The sequence below is a fragment of the Hylobates moloch genome, unplaced genomic scaffold (genome assembly GCF_009828535.3).
Source record: "Hylobates moloch isolate HMO894 unplaced genomic scaffold, HMol_V3 SCAFFOLD_19, whole genome shotgun sequence".
Classification (NCBI taxonomy): domain Eukaryota; kingdom Metazoa; phylum Chordata; class Mammalia; order Primates; family Hylobatidae; genus Hylobates; species Hylobates moloch.
Genome location: NW_026652294.1, coordinates 70049588 through 70055587, shown reverse-complemented (window position 1 = coordinate 70055587; position 6000 = coordinate 70049588). Strand labels below are relative to the sequence as shown.

At 38.8% G+C, this 6000-nt stretch overlaps 1 protein-coding gene across 17 annotated transcripts in view; it reads right to left on the bottom strand.

Moving 5' to 3' along the window:
• PTPRD (protein tyrosine phosphatase receptor type D) overlaps positions 1 to 6000 on the bottom strand; it is a 2332625-nt gene that overhangs the window by 230181 nt on the left and 2096444 nt on the right. The gene's annotated exons all lie outside the window — the stretch shown is intronic.

Here is a 6000-nt window from a genome sequence, read left to right as displayed (position 1 = left end):
CGCCCGCCACCACACCCGGCTAATTTTTTGTATTTTTAGTAGAGACGGGGTTTCAACGTGGTCTCGATCTCCTGACCTCGTGATCTGCCCGCCTCGGCCTCCCAAAGTGCTGGGATTACAAGCGTGAGCCACCGCGCCCGGCCTCTTTTTTTTTTTTTTTTGAGACAGAGTCTTGCTCTGTAGCCCAGGCTGGAGTGCAGTGGCACAATCCTGGTTCAATGCAACCTCCACCTCCCAGTTTCAAGAGATTCTCCTGCCTTGGTCTCCCCAGTAGCTGGGATTAGAGGTGTGCACCACCATGCCTGGCTTTTTAAAATATTTTTAGTAGAGATGGGGTTTCACTACGTTGGCCAGGCTGGTCTTGAACTCCTGACCTCAAGTGATCTGCCTGCCTGGATCCTCCCAAAGTCCTGGGATTACAGACGTGAGCCGCCGCACCTGGGCATACTATCGTTTTTCCGAAGAACTGATTTGTTTTTATGTTATAGACATGGTGCATCTGTGTCATAGGTTCCCTCTTTCTCACTTCTAGAGCTGTTAGGAGATTTGAAGCTAAAATTGTGGTTTATTAAGCAAAGGCACAGAAGTCCATGGCATGGACCGTACGCGCATTCCAACTGTACTCCTAACATTAACCTGTCTTACTACAATATTTTCCTACTCCACTGTCATACCATTTTATCTTGCTATATGAAACATTCCTCCATAAACTCTTCCATCTCTTTGAAATAAAGTTATGATAGACACAGGCATCAATATTGTAGATGCAACCTTTTAAAAATATATAACGTCCAAAAGTCATGATCTGAAAGATGTCAGTACATGTCCAAATGAATCCACATTTCCCATAACAGTGTGAGAAATGTTAAAGTCGCCCGAAGTTATAATAAACCAAAAACAATAAACTAATTTAAAGTGAGCTTATCAGAAAGGATATAAAACACTTAATTTAGTAAACAATAACTTAAAGGAAAAAATAAAGGAAGAAAGAAATAAAGATAGGGTTAAATAGGCCTAGTGGGCCAGGCATGGTCCCAGCACTTTGGGAGGCCAAGGTGGGCAGATTGCCTGATCTCAGGAGTTTGAGACCAGCCTGGGTAACATGGTGAAAACCAGTCGCTACAAAATATACAAAAATTAGCCTGGTGTGGTGGCATGTGCCTGTAGTACCAGCTACTTTTGGGGCTGAGGCAAGAAAATTGCTTAGGCCCAGGAGGTTGAGGCTACAGTGAGCCGTGTTCACACTACTGCACTCCAGCCTGCGTGATGAGGTGAGATCCTATTTAAAAAAAAAAAAAAAAGAGTGACCATTATTTCTATTTTCGAAAAGCCACAGGCATTGGATTTAATTCCAATATCAGCCCATGAGAAAATTGATAAATATCACAAAGATATATACCCACACAAAAATACATATATAATTATGTGTGGATACGTATGTTTGTACAAAGCACATGTTTACATTACTTGCAGAAAATTATAATCACATTTAATAAACATTAAGTAGCAGTGTATTATTTGTTCAGTTTAACAAATATTTATTGAACACCTCTCAGACTCTGTGTAAAACATTGCTCAGCACCTGACAGCTCCAAAAACAGTCCCTTAAAAGTTGTACCACGTAAGGTGAGAACATGCATGTGAACACAGAAAATGTATCAACTAATCAAACCCTAAGGGAGCACAGGGGTGAATAACGATTTTGCTGGAGATCAGAGAAGGTAGATCTAAGAGCATGAATATAATTTTGATAGAAATGTAGTAAAGAGCCTTCAAGGCACAGGGAAAAGTATAATCTAAGGTCCAGGAAAGATTAAATAAGTGAGAGGTGGATTCAGGGTGAAATGTCGTCACTGCTTGAATGTAGGAAGGGTAGGAAGACAGTGTGCAAAGTCTTTTGAAGGATGATGCAAAGATGGCTGGCCAGGTCCAACTGTGAGAAGCTGGAAGGAATCTGGGGTTCATGTGTTAGGTTGTATATGCATGCAGCTGGAATTTTTTTTTTTTTTTTTTTTTTTTTTTTGAGAGAGGTTTTCACTCTGTCATCCAGGCTGTACTGCCATGGCACAATCTCAGCTCACTGCAACCTCACCCTCCCAGGTTCAAGCGATTCTTGCGCTTCAGCCTCCCAAGTATATGGGACTACAGACACGCACCACCAAATCTGGCTAATTTTGTTATTTTTAGTAGAGATGGGGTTTCGGCATGTTGGCTAGGCTGTTCTCGAACTCCTGACCTCAAGTGATCCACTTGCCTCGTCCTCCTAAAGTGCTGGGATTACAGGGGTAAGCCACTGCACCCGGCTGGAGCTGGATTTTTTTTTTTTTTTTTGAGACGGAGTTTCGCTCTTGTTGCCCAGGCTGGAGTGCAATGGTGCGATCTCGGCTCACCACAACCTCCGCCTCCCAGGTTCAAGCAATTCTCCTGCCTCAGCCTCCCGAGTAGCTGGGATTAAAGGCATGCACCACCACGCCCGGCTAATTTTGTATCTTTAGTAGAGACGGGGTTTCTCCATGTTGAGGCTGGTGTCGGACTCCCGACCTCAGGTGATCCGCACGCCTCGGCCTCCCAAAGTGATGAGATTACAGATGTGAGCCACTGTGCCCGGCCACAGCTGGATATCTTTGAACCAAGAAAGTAAAGGAAAAATCTTCACATTCTAAAAAGCAATCTCTGTCAAGGGAGTGCAGTGAAGGGGGACAAAGAGAAAGCCCAGTTAGGTAGTTACAATATTAGTTTAAATGTGAGACGATAAAGTCTATGTGTGGATATAACATAGAATTATAATTATGATCATTGGAAGAGAAAGGAAGAGATGAGTTAGACGCATATTGGAGAAACATTCCACCAATTTTAGGGAGTATTTATTTTACTTAAGGAAAAATGGGGTAAGAGTCAGTGTCAAGTTTCTAGCCTCTTAGTTCCTTTGTGAATGATGGTAGGTCAGCAGGCAGGGATGATGTCACTAGTATAAAAGACACAGGAAGAGACAGAGAAAGGTCAAGATTTGTGTTTCTCTCATATGAAAGTGACAGTTGGAATCATGCAGATGGATGAGATGACCCAGAAAAGAATTTACAGTGAGAAGAATATGGGAAATAGCCATATTTAAGGGGTTTTGCAATGTTCCAAGTATGTTTTCCACACAGTAACATTTTTGCATATCCCTATTAAGTAACCAAAAGGGATAAGAATAATTATATTATTTTGCATTGTAGATTTTAAATATAGAGAAAAATATGTGTGAATATTTGCCTTGTGAGGAGGGGCATATGAGAAAGTACTGCAACTTTGAGAGGGGAGATGAAGTAAAACAAAGTAAACACAAGATATAAACCCCAAGGGAAATTATTTAAATAGGAAATATAAAATTATTCAAATTGTAAATTATCCAGGAAAAACACCCAATAATTCTAATGGTAGCTTAGGATATTGAGCCAAGTTTTTAAAAATCATTACAAAAGAAAGATACTATTCTTAACTCTTGCTTCAAGCCATGCAATCAGACAAAAAGGGTACCATTTCAAGCTGTTTCATTTAGAGTATCTATATTCAGATCTCCATTCATATAGTTCCTGGCACGAAGCAACTGAAAGAAGATTAAAATTAATGTAGGAGTGCAACATTAACACAAACATCACTGATTAACTTGAACTGAACCAAGCTCAAAGCAAAAGCCATAAGAGGGAATCAGTCAGAATTGAAAAGAACAAATAGAAGACTTGTTTAGTTTTCATTGTATTCCCCAAGAATTTGAAAACTTTAAGGCCCAATTTATACCACTAGGAAACCAAAAAGTTGTTTTTCATGTTCTATTGGCTTATGATTGCTCTGGTCTTTTAAATAGGCCTACATTCCAATATAAATATTGTCATGTTCCTAAGATCAGTATAGGTATCTTACATGTATATGGTGCCTCCCAAATTTGAAGTGTAGTGAGTATTAAATGATTTAATGCATGTATGGCACTCAAAAGTAGATTTGTCATATAGTAAATACTTTAAAATTTTACTATTACCACTACTGCTACTACTAGATTGTATGAGATTAACAGTAAAATCAAAACTATAAGAAGACAGTTACACAGCCAGAAAACACATGAAAAAATGCTCATCATCACTGGCCATCAGAGAAATGCAAATCAAAACCACAATGAGATACCATCTCACACCAGTTAGAATGGCCATCATTAAAAAGTCAGGAAACAACAGGTGCTGGAGAGGATGTGGAGAAATAGGAACACTTTTACACTGATGGTGGGACTGTAAACTGGTTCAACCATTGTGGAAGTCAGTGTGGCGATTCCTCAGGGATCTAGAACTAGAAATACCATTTGACCCAGCCATCCCATTACTGGGTATATACCCAAAGGACTATAAATCATGCTGCTATAAAGACACATGCACACGTATGTTTACTGCAGCACTATTCACAATAGCAAAGACTTGGAACCAACCCAAATGTCCAACAACGATAGACTGGATCAAGAAAATGTGGCACATATACACCATGGAATACTATGCAGCCATAAAAAGGATGAGTTCATGTCCTTTGTAGGGACATGGATGAAACTGGAAAACATCATTCTCAGTAAACTATGGCAAGGACAAAAAACCAAACACCGCACGTTCTCACTCATAGTTGGGAATTGAACGATGAGAACACGTGGACACAGGAAGGGGAACATCACACACTGGGGACTGTTGTGGGGTGGGGGTAGGGGGGAGGGACAGCATTAGGAGATATACCTAATGCTAAATGACGAGTTAATGGGTGCAGCAAAACAACATGGCACATGGATACATATGTAATAAACCTGCACGTTGTGCACATGTACCCTAAAACTTAAAGTATGATAATAATAAAAATAAATAAATAAACTATATTCTGCATTATGTATTATAATTAGTTGCCCTGAAATATTTTAAGGCCATCAAAATCTTAGTTGGTTAAATGACCCACTGGATAATGTATCTACATACACACAAACAGATACGTATGTGCTTATGTGCACACACATTCTCCAACAAAATTTGTGGAAAGAGTAGCATCAAATTAAAGAAGAGATCATGATTTTCAATCACCTAAATAAATGTAAATCCATATCCAAGAGAAATCTAGAAATATGGTATAATGTAACTGATAGTATAAAAGCTCAGCCCTAAGATTTCTTAATAGATCCACTGGCCCTATAGTCTACAGCTTCAACTTTGAGAACTCCTGACAAGAACACCCAAAGCAGATCCAGTGTTCAATTTTTCTTTTGTACAGGCCTGGGTCAGGCTCTTTAGAGAAATAAGAACCCAACAGCACCAAGGCTGGGTGTGAAAAGAATATTCTCTCCATGGGTCTGTCTTCGACAGTGAGCTTATGCTATAGCTCTCATAACAATTATTCATCACCAACAAAGGCATCCCAGTTCTGCACTGACAGTGTGGTTGAACAGATTTCACTCCTGGCATTCCCATCATACCATAATGGCAAATCCCTACGATAAGACCATCACTTGGGGGTGGTTTTTGCTCAATAGCTATTTTATTCCCTTGGAGTATTTTGTCTTTCTTCATAATTATATCAAAGGGTACATTTCTAATAACTGGTAATCTCTTCCTTAAGTGACTTTAACCTCTGTAGGCATTGGGCCCTATGACCGAAAGCACAAACATATTTTGTAATTAAATTTTTTTTCAATTTCAGAAGCCACTGAGGAAATGTTCTTCTTTATATAATTGTTCTCCATTAAGTGACATTTAATATGAAAGTTTTCATAATTTAAACCCATTTAATCTCATCCTTATATGCTTCATACCTCATTTTATTTTTGCTGTTTTCAACAATCAAAATCCTTATTATTATAGATAAGAGAGTATATGGCAGGTCTTTTTTCTTTCTCTTTTCCTTTTTTTTAACAAAGATGAATAGTTCTTTTTTTTTTTTTTTCATAATATCAATGGGTTTTATTAATGTCAGTATCATGCTTGTAAAATTTTTTTTTTTTTA